Raw genomic sequence first — 15,339 nt, 5'->3', positions numbered from 1 at the left:
TAGGTTGGTCATAACTTTCCTTCCAAAGAGTAAGTGTCTTTTAATTTCATGGCTGCAATCACCATCTGCAGTGATTTTGGAGCCCCCAAAAATAAAGTCTGACACTGTTTCCACTGTTTCCCCATCTATTTCCCATGAAGTGATGGGACCAGATGCCATGATCTTCGTTTTCTGAATGTTGAGCTTTAAGCCAACTTTTTCACTCTCCTCTTTCACTTTCATCAAGAGGCTTTTTAGTTCCTCTTCACTTTCTGCCATAATGGTGGTGTCATCTGCATATCTGAGGTTATTGATATTTCTCCCAGCAATCTTGATTCCAACTTGTGCTTCTTCCAGCCCAGCATTTCTCATGATGTACTCTGCATAGAAGTTAAATAAGCAGGGTGACAATATACAGCCTTGATGTACTCCTTTTCCTATTTGGCACCAGACTGTTGTTCCATGTCCAGTTCTAACTGTTGCTTCCTGACCTGCATATAGGTTTCTCAAGAGGCAGGTCAGGTGGTCTGGTATTCCCATCTCTTTCAGAATTTTCCATAGTTTATTGTGATCCACACAGTCAAAGGCTTTAGCATAGTCAATAAAGCAGAAATAGATGTTTTTCTGTAACTCTCTTGCTTTTTCCATGATCCAGCAGATGTTGGCAATTTGATCTCTGGTTCCTCTGCCTTTTCTAAAACCAGCTTGAACATCTGGAAGTTCATGGTTCACGTATAGCTGAAGTCTGGCTTGGAGAATTTTGAGCATTACTTTACTAGCGTGTAAGATAAGTGCAATTGTGTGGTAGTTTGAGCATTCTTTGCTAATTATTAGAGAAATGTAACTCAAAATACAATAAGATATCATCTCACACCAGTAAGAATGGCCATCATCAAAATGTCTACAAAAAATAAATGTTTGGAGAGGGTGTGGAGAAAAGGGAATCCTCCTACACTGTTGGCGGGAATGTAAATTGGTACAGTCACTATTGAAAATTTATGGAAGGTCCTTAAAAAACTGAAAATAGAGATACTGTATAATTTAACAATCCCACTCCTGGGTATATATTCAGAGAAAAACATTGTTTGAAAGGATACATGTACCCCAATGTTTATTGTTTTATACAATAGTCAAGACATGGAAGAAATATTCATTATTAGATGAATGAATAAAGAAGATGTGGTACATTTATACAGTAGAATATTACTCAGTCATTAAAAAGAATGAAATAATGCCATTTTCAGCAACATGGATGAACCTGGAGATTATCATTCCCAGAGAAGTAAGTCAGACAAAGACAAATATATGAAATCATTCTTATGTGGTATTTAATTTAAAATAATACAAATGAACTTAAACAAAAACAGATTCCCAGAGAATGAATTTATAGATACTGGGGGTATGGGTAGAGGGGAAGGACAGACTGGGAGTTTGGGATTGACATGTACACACTGCTATATTTAAAACAGATAACCAACAAGGACCTACCATATAGCACAGGGAACACTGCTCAATACTCTGTCATAACCTAAATGAAAAAAGAATAGATGCATGTATATGTGTAACTGCATCACTTTGCTGTACACCTCAAACTACCACAATATTGCTAATCAGCTATATTCCAAAATAAAATAAACATTTTAAAAAATAAAATAAAGAGAAAGCTTTGTCTTCAACAAATTTAAATTACTCTTTCATGTCTGATTTCAGATACTTTAAGTGGTACATGAGAGAACAAGAATATTGATTATAGTGTTTATAAGGAAAAGAACGAATATTCTATTAATAACTATTAAAATCTGCTAGACTTAGGCTAAGTCTGATATATCACTGATATATCTAGTCATAGTAAAATAAGGTGAGCATATTCTGTCTTCAGCCTGATTAGGGGAGCATGTATAGGGGTGAGAATCGTAGACTGAGCTTGGAAAGAAACAGCAACTGTTTGGACAGAGGAAAGGGAGGTTGTGCAAGACAAGAACAGGGTAGACATGTGATGGCTAGGGCAAAGCCTGGCATAGGGCTTGTCCCTCACACTTAGGCAGTGGATGTAGAAGGACCAAGGTCTATCCGTTGCCTTCAGCTTTGCAGGCTACAGTATCTCAGGGTGTTTCCGGTGGAATTTCCAGAAGAAAGCCAGGGTGGTCAGCTTAGGGGAATATGCGGTTCATGTTGGAACACTGGACATACCACATTACTGGAGAGACACACACTGGATGATCAGCAAAATGAAACTCAGCTTTGCAAATGCTGGCAGTGATAGGAGATTCAGTTCCAATGACCAGTTGTTTATTGACTGAATGTCAGTGCAAATCAGAACAAATGCATTCTAACCATGACAGTCACAGGATGGACGCAAAGAACGAAGTGTCCCTGATCCCATGAAACAGCTTGCTGGAATTTGTGAACTCTAGAACCTAGAATGGGAGGACTCCGATATCCCTGCCCCATGACCAGACAAAATTGAGAGCCCTCACAGAGGACTGGGCATCCGTGGGTCCACTGTCTTCCAGGAGATGCCTCACCCACACAGGGTCAGGTGCAGAGTATGGTGGTGTGACTCCTGGATGGGGTGCCGGTTCCTGATGCAGGTGGAATGAGCACAGCTGGAATCTGGCAGGAGATTCTTAGTGCTGGTCAACCCATCAAACCAGGTAAGTCCTTGGAATCTGAGCAGGAACAGGAGACTGTTCCATGCTTTGGCAGAGACTGGGGAGATGTTAGAATGTGGGGCTCAGAACAGGTCTATGGAGTTGAACAAACATGGCTTTTTACCTCAACTTTGCCGTCAACTGAGCAACATTGGATAGGCGACTTTATTTCTTGAGCCTCTGTTTCTTCATCTTCATCTGTAAAACAGGAATGGACATTATAACTTTATTAGGCTCAAATAAATGAGAGTAATCAGATAATATATAAAGAGCAGGCAGAGCTGTACCTGACATTCGGGGAGGGGCTTACTACACAGTAAAGGAGCACCCTGGCCATGGTAGCCACACAGAGGTGGCTAATCAGGGGGCCCAGAAAGGGTCCTCAGATTTAAAGGTAGGTCTGGCTCCTAGATTTTTGGCAATTCACAAAGTTCTGTCCTGGAGGGTTGGGGGGCAGGCGACTGGAACAGTGCACACTCCAACTCCCTGGCTATGTCGGAGTGTAGAACCTCCATTTCTACTCTTGCTGCTCCAGATCCTTTCAAATGCAGAACAGAATTGCAGGATAACACCAGACTGAGTGTCAAGAGAATTGAGATTGACTCTGTCCCTCCCTGGCTGGGTGGCCTTAGGCAAGTCCTGTAACCTAGGCACAGATTTCTTTGTTTGCAATGGGGGCAAGGTCATCTACTTGTCTGTCATAGGATCAAATCTGACCTCTTTGGCCTGGCAGTCAAATTCCTTTCATTACATTCTCTGGTCTTGACTCCCATAAATTCTTTTCATACCCACATGGACCTGCAAAACCAAACCTTTCTTCTTTTTTCCTTCATACCCAGACAGAACCTTCTTGCCTAAGTCTTGTGTCTAAATCTTATGTACCTCTGCATTCCCTACAGTACAGGATCTTTCATAAAACAGATGATCATTTTATCAATCAGGATTAGGTTTGTTTACATGTGACAGGAAAATAAAAATAGTATCTTAAACAAGATAGGAATGATTTCTCTCTTATGGAAAAGAGATCCAACAGAATTGGCCTAGAGCTGGGATGATGGCTCCAGAAGTCAGGAACAAATGCTCCTTTTGTCTTCCTGCTCCAACATTCTTAGCACATCACCTCATGGTACACTATGGCTGCCAAGTCCTAGTCATCTCATTCTCATTCATCCAGCATAAAAGAGAGGGGAAAAAGCACAAAAGGTGTCTTCTATCCCTTGAGGAATATGTTCTGGATGCTATATGCGACTTCTGCTCATATCATTTTGTTGGCTAGAACTTCAGTCACATGGTCATTCTAGCTGTAAGGGAGGTTGGGGAATATTCTTTATAAGTGAGCATATTGCTATTTCTAATAAAGTTGATAGGGAAGAGGGAGGGAAGAGATACTGACATACCCATATGGTTGTCTCTGTCAGTTACTTAAAAGAATGAAAGTTATGAAAGCCCACTACCAAGTTCAAAGCCTCATACAACAGATAAGATTATGATTACAAAACACCTTGTTTGAAATGGTATGCGTGTCCTTATCTTTAGGTTGGAAACATCTTGATTCTTTTTCACCTCAGGTAAGAATGTGGTGACATGGTTTTTCATGGAATGATAATTCAGAGTTCTAAGTGAAGATACATTATCGGCCCTTCCCCCTTTCTACATTCTACAAATGATGAAACTGAACTCCAGGGAGGTGAAGTAATTTGCCTGTTGTCCCATAATTAAGGAAGGAACCAGGGCTAGAATGTGAGTTTCTGGACTCTGTCAAGGGTTTTTCTGCTCCTCTGTGGAGGAGTGGCCCATTCGGTTTCTAGAGGCCTTGAATTCTGTGGGTCTCCCAGTCCTGGCTGGGGGTGCTACGTGTCCAGTTCCCCTGTAGGCAGATTTAGGTCACCACGTTGTCAGCTGCATCCTTGCTGGCATGTAGTTAAAGCCTTCCATCTGAGAGGGGGAAACTTCACGAAATGGAGGAGTGTGCTATTTAAATAACGAGACTTTTTCGCTCACAGCAAATAATTACCTCCTTTCCTTTGTACCTAGAATGCACAGGGTCCTGAACGAGGTCCTGAAGAGAAGCATAAGAAATGGTCGCTGCCCTTGAAGATGTGGATGTACAGATTCAGTCTTCTTTTCATTCATCTGTTAAAAAAATTATGTATTGAGCTTCTACTAAAGGTGGATGCTGGGTCCAAGACTGGGGATACAACAGTAACTGTACAGACATGCTTCCTGCTCTGAAACTGCTTACAGTCCAGTGGAGGACACAGACCAGTGAGCAGGCAACGACAAAACAGAATTAAAAGTGCCCTGAGAGGGAGGGGACAAGGTACTCCAGGTATGTCACCTGGACCGGGCTTTAGGGGGAGGGTCAAGGCTTAGTGGGTGAGATAACATTGAAGAGGAGGCCTGAAGATCGAAGACTGAGTGCTGTGTGAGGTGCATGGAGGGTGGAAAGGAAGAGTGATCCAGATAGAATGTCCAAAGAAGTATGCCTGAGGAGCTGAGAAGGATTTATCATGACCAGAGTAAGACAGGCCTCTGTGATGGTGGTGGAAGAGAGGGGTGGGGAATATTGAGAAATGTGATTGGAAAGGTGGGCTGGACTTTGAAAGGTCTGTTAGAGAGTTCATATTTTATCTTGATGCTAGTGAGATCAAGTGCTTGTGGCATAGTTGTATTTTAGAGAGTCCTCTAGCCTCAGGGTAGAGAATGGATTGGAGGGCCAGGTCTAGATGTAGGGAGACCACTTGGAGGCTGTTGCAATGATGGTGGCCTGAACCAGAAAATGGCCTTGAGAGGTAGATGGAAGTGGATAGATTTGAGATGTTGCTGAGAGGCACAACCAATGGTCTTTGGTGACTATTGGAAGTAAGACACAAGGAAAGATAGAGGAAACCAATATTCATAAAGAAAAAAGTTAAACAAAGGCAGATGTTAACAAAGCCATGGAATAGGGGGCTATCCAGAAAAAAAAATGGTTGCATGACTGTATTTAGAGGCAAGAATAACTGCTGTGGGCTGAAAAGATATTAGAGGGCTTCTTGGAAGAGTTGAGATTGGAGCTGGGTCTTATGTATAGGTAGGATTTTGATGAACGGAGAGGATGTTCCAGGCTGAACAATGATGCAAGTAGAAGTACTGAGATAGAACTGTGTGTTCTTTTAAGCATATGGTTTGGTTGTGGTTTTCTTGGGAGAGCCACAAAGAGCTGGTCCTCCAGGGGGTACAACTAAAACTTTTGATGAAAGGAAGGACTGGAGAGATGAATCTCATTGCTCTTTCAGAGTGGTAGAGTGTTCGTCATGCATCCCAAGGCCCCTTGTGTTGGAACCTCAAGGGGTCTGTGGATCATTAGACAACCCAGCATGACCAAAATCCCACAGATCCCAGTTTCCACCAGAAAAAAAGACAAAAGGTCCTCCTTCCCCCAAAGGAATGCTTTTATGCCTGTGGGTTTTTGTAGTGACCCAGGTCCCATGGTTAGAGGTGCTATGCCTGGGTGTTGCATTACGATTTCTAAACCCCTAAAGAAGCCTGTCTGGCAGCCTACATTCTGAGTAGGGCCTGTGGACCCAGCAGAAAGACTCTTGAGCCCAAGACTATGAAAGACACGGCTGCATAACCAGGGGTGTGGAGCAGCCTCTCTGGCCATAGGGGCAAGTGTCCTGCCAGGTACCATGCCCTCTGAGCACCCTGCCCCACACCTCTGGGTACTGGCTCCAGCTGATGGCACCCTCATCCCATCTACCCTGTCTCAAAATCTGCTGGTATCTCCTGTCTTGGTCCAGCCTCTAGCCTCTGATATTAGTTCTAAGGGCTGCTGCAATCTTCCCAGGGACCCCTTTCTAGGGGCACTGGACCCTGACAGTGACCTCTAAGGTAAATAATTACAACCACTTGAGGAGCCACAGTGCCCTAGAACTGTGCCGGACTCTTCATGCCATCAATTCTAATGCTTACGATCCTCTTGTGAAGCACATATTATCCTTTTTTACTGAAGAAGAAATTGAGGGAGATTAAATGGCTGCCCAAAGCCACCAAGCCAAACTGTTCTCTGTCCCACTGTCCTGTTTGTGAGTCAGGGAAGTCCAAGAGAAAACGTCAGCAGCATTGTGCTAAGGCACGTCACAAATGTTACATTTTTATCCTCACAAGGGCTTAGCAAGACAAGTACTACTATTCCCTTTTTACAAACAAAAACACTGAGACTCAGTTTACTTATTCCAAGGTCACATAGCCAAGAAGAGACAGAGGTGGGATCCAAACCTAAGTCTGTTACCAAAACTTCCTCTCTCCACCTGTCCAGTTTCCTAAACAGGTGAGCATCAAACCTCATTTCCTGAATCCAGACTCCAGTGCCCACGTAGAAAGCACACAGATCCAGGGACATAGTTACATTAGAGTTGTGTGCCTGAGGTCCTTTCCCAGCCCCCTCATGTGAGCCTTTTAAAGTTTCTGTAGAGGGAAGAACCAGGACCAGAGATGAGCAAGGGCTTTGCATAGCGCCATTCAGCCACTCTATTTTCTCAGTCCCTCTGCTCTCTTCATGTCTCCTGGATATGGTTCCAGGGGTTTGGCCCATGATCCCCGCTTATGTGATGCCTACACTCCACTCCTCCAACTCGCTGCACCCCCCTCCTCCCCCATCCAGCCTCCTATTCCAAAGCCAAGACTACTCAGCTTTGATTCAGATTGAATGAGTCATTAAGGGTAAAACAAAGAAGAGGAGGTCTATTCCTTTGCTAGATGAAATGAGCCTACCCACCTTTTGTCCTTCTTTTTGTTCTGAAATGACAGTGTGCAATGACTCAGTATTCACACTCAAAGAAGACTACTTTGTATTTTTTTCTTGAAAATGAAATGAAATAAATGAACTGAAAATGGCTCATGCTGGGAGGGAAAGAAGTCCTCTGAGCACATCAATGCAGCCTGGAGGCTGAATGAATGTGCAGGAATGCGAGGGGACAGAATTCCATGGTGAGGAGGAGCAGATGACAAGGCCACGCAGCAAAGCCCTTCAAAACTCCTCAGTGGTAAAACCTGAAGAAGCAAGCACCAATCCCCAAGTCTGCTTGATTTAGCAAGCACTTTCACAGGCACTGGAGGGAGGGAAGAAAGGACTTTTGCAAAAGAGCCTTCATATGCAGGGTGGGGGGATGGAGAACTCTGTGTGTCTCATACCAGAGAGCCTCCCCAGCCAAACGGCCTGGCCGGAGGCAAATGAGAGGATGGGAAAGGGACAGCATATCTTGGAGCTGACTCTCAACACTGTGTTCCTCTTGGGAGGAATGAGCCCAGAGGATCTAATCTACTACATCCTGCCCTCCTAAAGTGGAGTAACTGGCCCTGCTCCCAGTAGCTGTAGCTCACAGCTTGACTCTGGCATTACCCCGGGCCTCTGATTGTTGGTGTGGGAAAAGAGCACAGAATTGGGTGCCAGACTGTTGGCTCTTTCTCCGGCTTAGTGCTGGATGGTCTGGGGTAAAACCTCTCAGACTGGTTTCTCTGAGAAAACAGGAGGTGACTGCTCTCAACTACCTGAGAAGGTGGTGGTTGTGAGGATGAAATGACAAAATGTGTGAAATGAGACCTATTCTACTAACTGTAAGATGCTACATCAGTGGTATTATCACTGTGTTTACAGACGTGGTAAATTAAATGTTTTCTGACAGACTTGATGTTACCCTGGGAATCCAAGGCAAGGGGGACATTCCATTTTTTAGCATCTGAAAAAGCTGATGTTTGAAATGAAATTATTGAAAGTGAATATTTTCTATGGCGCTTCCTTTCCTTTGCAATGAATTCCAGCCTTTCCATAGTGCTTGAGATGTTCTGTTAGGAAGCTGCTGGGGAAAGTCGACCTCGATTCTGGTTGCTTTGAAACTCCATTTTTGGTTCTGTTCAATGAGCATCTCCATTACAGTCAATGCCTTTCAGTCATTACAAAGGGTGCAAAATTTGTGGGAGGACAATGGTCTCTTGTTCCACAGTATTGGGTTTGATAAATAATGTTATTTTTGAATAGAAAAGTCTACATAAGAACTGCTAATGGATATCTTAGAGCTGGAAGGGAAACTAGGAGACCATTTAGCTCAAACTTGAGATTTTCCAGATGAGGAACTGAGGACTAGTCAGGGGACCTAGTTTTTCCTGGGTCTCACACTTGAGTCAGTGAGCCAGGATTAATCATCTCCCAAGTGTCTTATATTTATGTGCTCCTTCCCTGACACCAGGGTCAAGAACTCTAGATGTGTTTAGGGTCCAGGCAGGCGAGAAGGAGGGCGTTGGTGGGTAAGATGGTAGGAAGGGATGTTCAGTTTTAAGTTTATCCTGTTTGTGGAGAGTCTGTAAATTTCTGCCTTTCACCAAATTGGGGACATCTTCAGCTATTATTTTTCCAAATATTTTTTCTCTACCAACCTCTTTCTTGAGAACGCCAAAGACATGGATGTTAGACCATCTGATATCTTCCCACAGATTCCTGAGGTTCTATTCATTATTTTGCAAACATTTTCTCTCTGTTCTTCAGATTGAATAATTTCTATTTATCTCTTTCAGCCTACTGATACTTTCTTCTGTCTTTCGCCTTCTGTATTAAACCTATCAAGTGAATTTTTATTTCATGTATTTCCCAGTTTTAAAATTTCCATTTGGTTCTTTTACTTTTAAAAAAATTGTTTTTGATTTTTTACTGAGAAGTTCTAGCATTCCATTCTTTACAAAAGTGTTTGCCTTTACATCATGAAGGATGGTTATAATAGCTGCTTTAAATTTTTTCTAGTAATTACAACATTATCTTGTCTTTTCCTTGATAAATGGTCAGATTTTTCTGCTTCTTACCATGTTGGGTAATTTTAGATTGCAATCTGGACATTTTGTATGGTATGTAATGAGACTCTGGGTCTTCTTAAAATCACAACAAAGTGACAAGAGAAAAAATGAGGACTACCCTCATACTCTTTCCATCATAGGATTATGTGGATTTTTCTGAGTTCCTCAATCCAGAGGTAGAGGTTTTCTCTCAGGGCTTTTAGGTACCTGAGCAGCTGGCATGGTGGTGGCAGGACAGTTTGGGAGCTGCATCTGGCCTTAAGGCTGAGCTAGAAGGAGATCAGCCCTGGGATTTCTTTGGAAGGAATGATGCTAAAGCTGAAACTCCAATACTTTGGCCACCTCATGTGAAGAGTTGACTCATTGGAAAAGACTCTGATGCTGGGAGGGATTGGGGGCAGGAGGAGAAGGGGACGACAGAGGATGAGATGGCTGGATGGCATCACTGACTCGATGGACATGAGTCTGAGTGAACTCCAGGAGTTGGTGATGGACAGGGAGGCCTGGCATGCTGCGATTCATGGGGCCACAAAGAGTCGGACACAACTGAGTGACTGAACTGAACTGAAAAAATAAAAAAATGAGAAAAAAGAACAGGGTTTTCTCCCACTCTCTGGATTATTGGGTTCAATTTTTCAGATCATTTGACCGGAAAAATGGGCTGTTTCTTGGAGCTGCTGCTGTCCATGACTGCCATGCAGTTTCATAACTGTACAGCAGTCATGGACAGGTCAAATCCAGGAAAAAAATTTCAAGAAACTGGCTTCTATCATATTGATCATTCATTGTATTTTTATTTTCCCCCCAGACTTTTTGCTTTTACCTACTTTTCAGAGTCCTCAGTTAATTGCCTTGTTTTTTTTTTTTTTGTATCTTGTTCAGAGTGTTTAATTGTAATAAGTGGGAGAGAGAGTGCAATGTGTCTCCTCCATTTGGTTGGAACCAGAAGTCTAGTAGCACACATAGAATCCTTTTTTTTTTTATTGTTGGCGCTCCTCTGAATGTCACTGGTAGCTGCCCACTGATAGAACTTGTATTTGGGGATCCTATATACCTTAGTCTGGTGGTGCCAGCTCCCAAGAGTCTGTGGCTCCAAGTTTTCTGCCTTATTTGGCTAGATATTCATTGCACATGTTCACTTGGCAAAGATGTATTTATATGCCCCTATGTGCTATATCCTGGATTATATGCCCCTATGTGCTATATCCTGGGGAAACAAAAATGCCTAAAACTTGACCCCTGCCCTCAAAGAGCTCACGGTATAGTGGAATAACAGGAATGTGGACTAGAAATTTAGGACCCAAACTTAGTTCTTTCTCAAGATCTCCTGTTAGCCCCCAAACCACAATACATAGAGAGCATTTCCCACCTGTTCTGGGGCTCTGCCTTTCTAGAAAACATCTTTAATTGCTTCTCTCCTCTAAGGGGGACCAACCACGAAGCACTTCTATCAAACAGTATGTAAAGTACTACTTGTAGTTTTGTGAACTTGACAAACTGCCAAGACTACTCTGTATAGAAATCTTTTTGTCCACTACATATAGTCTTAGAGAACACAGCCTGGTTTGGGGTTCCAGAACTCAAAAGGGAAGTGAAGACATGGGAGTTTCCAAAGTAGTACTTGAAATGGAAAAAGAATGGAATCAGATATTCAGTTCAGTTCAGTTCAGTCCCTCAGTCGTGTCCGACTCTTTGCGACGCCATGAATCGTAGCATGCCAGGCCTCCCTGTCCATCACCAACTCCTGGAGTCCACCCAAACCCATGTCCATTGAGTTGGTAATGCCATACAACCATCTCATCCTCCGTCATCCCCTTCTCCTCCTGCCCTCAATCTTTCCCAGCATCAGGGTCTTTTCCAATGAGTCAGCTCTTCATATCAGGTGGCCAAAGTATTGGAGTTTCAGCTTCAAAATCAGTCCTTCCAATGATTATTCAGGACTGATCTCCTTTAGGATGGACTGGTTGGATCTCCTTGCAGTCCAAGGGACTCTCAAGAGTCTTCTCCAACACCACAATTCAAAAGCATCAATTCTTCAGTGCTCAGTTTTCTTTATAGTCCAACTCTCACATCCATATGTGACCACTGGAAAAACCATAGCCTTGGCTAGACAGACCTTTGTTAGCAAAGTAATGTCTCTGCTTTTTAATATGCTATCTAGGTTGGTCATAACTTTCCTTCCAAGGAGTAAGCGTCTTTTAATTTCATGGCTGCAATCACCATCTGCAGTGATTTTGGAACCCAGAAAAATAAAGTCAGCAAGTGTTTCCACTGTTTCCACATCTATTTGCCATGAAGTGATGGGACCAGATGCCATGATCTTAGTTTTCTGAATGTTGAGCTTTAAGCCAACTTTTTCACTCTCCTCTTTCACTTTCATCAAGAGGCTCTTTAGTTCTTCACTTTCTGCCATAAGGGTGGTGTCATCTGCATATCTGAGGTTATTGATATTTCTCCCAGCAATCTTGATTCCAGCTTGTGCTTCCTCCAGCCTAGCGTTTCTCATGATGTACTCTGTATATAAGTTAAATAAGCAGGGTGACAATACACAGCCTTGACGTATCCCTTTTCCTATTTGGCACCAGTCTGTTGTTCCATGTCCAGTTCTAACTGTTGCTTCCTGACCTGGATAAAAGTTTCTCAAGAGGCAGGTCAGGTGGTCTGGTATTCCCACCTCTTTCAGAATTTTCCACAGTTGATTGTGATCCACACAGTCAAAGGCTTTGGCATAGTCAATAAAGCAGAAATAGATATTTTTCTGGAACTCTCTTGCTTTTTCCATGATCCAGCAGATGTTGGCAATTTGATCTCTGGTTCCTCTGCCTTTCCTAAAACCAGCTTGAACATCAGGAAGTTCACAGTTCACATATTGCTGAAGCCTGGCTTGGAGAATTTTGAGCATTACTTTACTAGCATGTGAGATGAGTGCAATTATATTAAAAAAAGAAAAAAGAAAAAAAGAGTGGGAGAAGAGGAGGCCACCTGCCAAGGAGATAATCCTTCGTAAGGAAGATGAACATCTCCCTCCCTCTGCCTCTGCCTTGCTGCCTTTTCTCTTTGAAAGAACTTACCTTCTCTTTCTACATAAAAGTAAGACCAGAGTATTGAATTTGGGAAAGGAGATAAAAATGTGAGGAAGAACAGGGGCCAACCATTGAATTAGCACAGGTACTAAACATCAGCAAGGGTGCTGATTATCTTGCCATTCTTACCACACTGTGATAAGATTTGTGGTTCTTAGGTGGTACACAAGGAGACCAGGACTCAAAGGGTGACATGATTTTCTCTTAAAGCAGTAAGACCATAGACTAGAATCCAGGTCTTCTGCGTATGGGTTCTATTTTCTCTACTGCATCAGCATCTAAGATTCAGTCTGAATATGTTCCCTTCTCACATTACTAGAGCCATAGCAGTCTTCTGCATGACGAGTGTGTCATTTTGAGGACTTTGGGAGAAAGATATCCTGCCCCTGACAATGGGATCTACAGGCTCACAAAAGAGGAAGAATTCTGCTAGGAAGCCACGTCCCAGCTTCTTCAGACCTAGATCTCCTTGGAGTATACTTCAAGCAAGTGTTAATCACCCTCTCTAAAAAAATTTAAAAATCAGAACCTATTATTATACAAAGGAAGAAAAGCTAAGCTAAAGGAGGGCTCATTTTCCAAGACACTTTCCTCTGAGCAGAAGGGTGATTTGGGAACAGAGGACAGCCAGCAAGTAGCAAAGTAGCAGGGTTATCCCTCTGAGTTCCTCCCAGGCCTCAGTGCTGGCCCTTGCTCAGAGGGGAGCTGGGTGCTCTGAGGTGTGGGGGGAGGGGAAGACTTCTCTTCTTCCTAACTGGTTGGTGAGGAGCAGCTTCTCCTCCTGCTCCAGGAGGGTGGGGGTTACCTGCATGTTGCATTCAGACAAGACAGGGCTTCTCCTTGCCCATCTCCCTTTTGGCTCCTTTTTTTTTTTTCACCATCTCACGCCCTCTCTATAATTTAATAACAGGGAGAAAAGAAGTGAATGTTGCTTGAGCCCCATCTGTACCAGACACCTTGTTAAGCACTTTACGTTCATCTAGAAGAGGGGCTGGTACATTGTAAGTATTCAACAGATAATTAGCTCTTACCTTTAGCGTCTCTTCATTTCACTAGAATCCAGGTACAATCCACCTAAGCAGTAGGTGACTCCTTAGTCTGATTGCTGAAGATGTAGGCAAGAACAATGTCAAAATGGCAGGGATTAAAATGAAACTAACATTAGGGCTGATCACACAGACTTCTTGAGGAGGAAACAGGAAACCCAGAAACTGACGGCTTAGCAGGGAGCCAAGTAAGAAGATATGTGGAAGCCTATAGAAACTTAGGGCCCAAGCAGCATCTCTCAGCATCAGTTTGGACCCAAAGAGCATCTTTAAATCTTGGCTCACACTTGCCCTGGAGGAAGCAGCCTTTCACACCATTACCATGCTCTGTTCCTGATGTGGCTAATTTTTAATCTCTGAAATTCTCAATTAGGCATGAGCTAATTCTGTAAAAATGTCAGAATAAGCCCATGTATGATTATATTTCTCTGCAAAGAGAAAGAAGTTTGCCTAGGCCACTTGGCTGCACCAAACAAACAGGGTCCCAGCCAAAACCTTTGAAGGCTTGTGACGCCAGTAGATTCCCTAGAGAGGCACCATGCTTTTTGAATTTGTGTGCGTGTGTGTATTGTATTTTGATTGCTATCTTCTCCTCTCCTTCCACTGCCTTGGCTAGGTCTTTATCACTTTCACTGTAAATTCCCCATCGGCTCCCTGCCATCAATTCAGACAAACACAGCTAAACACGGATTTTCATAAAACATTTGCTTTTGATGGATCCAAATGACTTCAGTGGCTTTCCACTACATACAGGAAAGATCTAGGCTCAGTAACCAAAACTTTCCATAGCTGCTTGCTTTTCCAGACATCTCTACTTCCTGCCATGAATTCCACCTCCAACATAACTGGTTCACTTAATATTACACAAATATGCCCAGACTCCTCCAACCTTCCCAACTTTTTCCTGCGTGGACCAGCGGTCCCTTCCTTCTCAGTCCTCATCACTGATGGGACTTTAACCTTCCTTTAAAGATGGGCTCAAGGTTGGTCACTTGGTCTCTAAGCAATTTCCCCATCCTCTGCAATCCTTTGCCTGGACTCCTCATGTCACATGAAATTAGATCGCTGTTATATCTGAAATGTGTTTCCACGTGTGGATGTGACAGCAGCTCACAAAATAGAATAGCACTTAATATTCTATTGAGAGGGTGGGATGCATGGAGAGAGTAGCATGGAAACATATACATTACCATATGTAAAACAGATTGCTATTGTTGTTAAGTCGCCAAGTCATGTCCAACTCTTTGCGACCCCATGGACTGTAGAATACCAGGCTTCCCTGTCCCTCACCATCTCCAGGAGCTTGCCCAAGTTCATTGCATTGGTGATGCTGTACAACCATCTCATCCTCTGTTGCCTTTTTCCCCTTCTGCCTTCAATCTTTCCCAGCATCGGAGTCTTTTCCAATTAGTCATCTCTTTGCATGAGATGGCCAAAGTATCAGAGCTTCAACCCCAGTCCTTCCAATGAGTATTTGGGGTTGATTTCCTTTAAGATTGACTGGTTTGATCACCGTGCTGTCCAAGGGACTCTCAAGAGACTTCTCCAGCACCACAGTTCTGAAGCATCAATTCTTCAGCACTCTGCCTTTTTTATGGTCCAGCTCTCACAACGTACCTGACTACTGGAAAGACCAGAGCCTTGACTGTATGGATCTTTGTTGGCAAAGTGATGTCTTTCCTTTCACTGCTTTTTAGAGCCCAAGAAGAGGAAATCTGTCACTGTTTCCACCTTTTCCCCTTCTATTTCCTATGA

General features: G+C 43.2%; 2 long non-coding RNA genes across 3 annotated transcripts in view; one reads left to right on the top strand and one right to left on the bottom strand.

The window, feature by feature from the left end:
- Positions 1-1,285: 1,285 nt before the first annotated feature.
- On the bottom strand, positions 1,286-13,673 carry LOC147364441 (uncharacterized). The gene is made up of 4 exons (XR_015134470.1): positions 13,570-13,673; positions 4,645-4,763; positions 2,755-2,828; positions 1,286-2,648 (listed from the first exon to the last, which is right to left on the bottom strand). It is a non-coding gene; the product is annotated as an uncharacterized LOC147364441 (long non-coding RNA).
- LOC147364439 (uncharacterized) overlaps positions 5,010-15,339 on the top strand; it is a 26,266-nt gene continuing 15,936 nt past the window's right edge. Inside the window, exons 1-2 of one of the 2 annotated variants that reach the window (XR_015134471.1) lie at positions 5,037-5,149; positions 6,853-6,942. This is a non-coding gene — a long non-coding RNA (uncharacterized LOC147364439). Of the gene's footprint in view, positions 5,150-6,852; positions 6,943-15,339 lie in introns of both variants that reach the window. The other variant, XR_015134472.1, reaches the window with a different exon arrangement.

The sequence above is a fragment of the Bos grunniens genome, chromosome 10 (assembly GCF_055505025.1).
Source record: "Bos grunniens cultivar Pamir isolate PY7600 chromosome 10, Bosgru_T2T1.0, whole genome shotgun sequence".
In the NCBI taxonomy this organism is placed as follows: Eukaryota; Metazoa; Chordata; class Mammalia; order Artiodactyla; family Bovidae; genus Bos; species Bos grunniens.
This window is presented reverse-complemented; position numbering and strand designations above follow the sequence as displayed.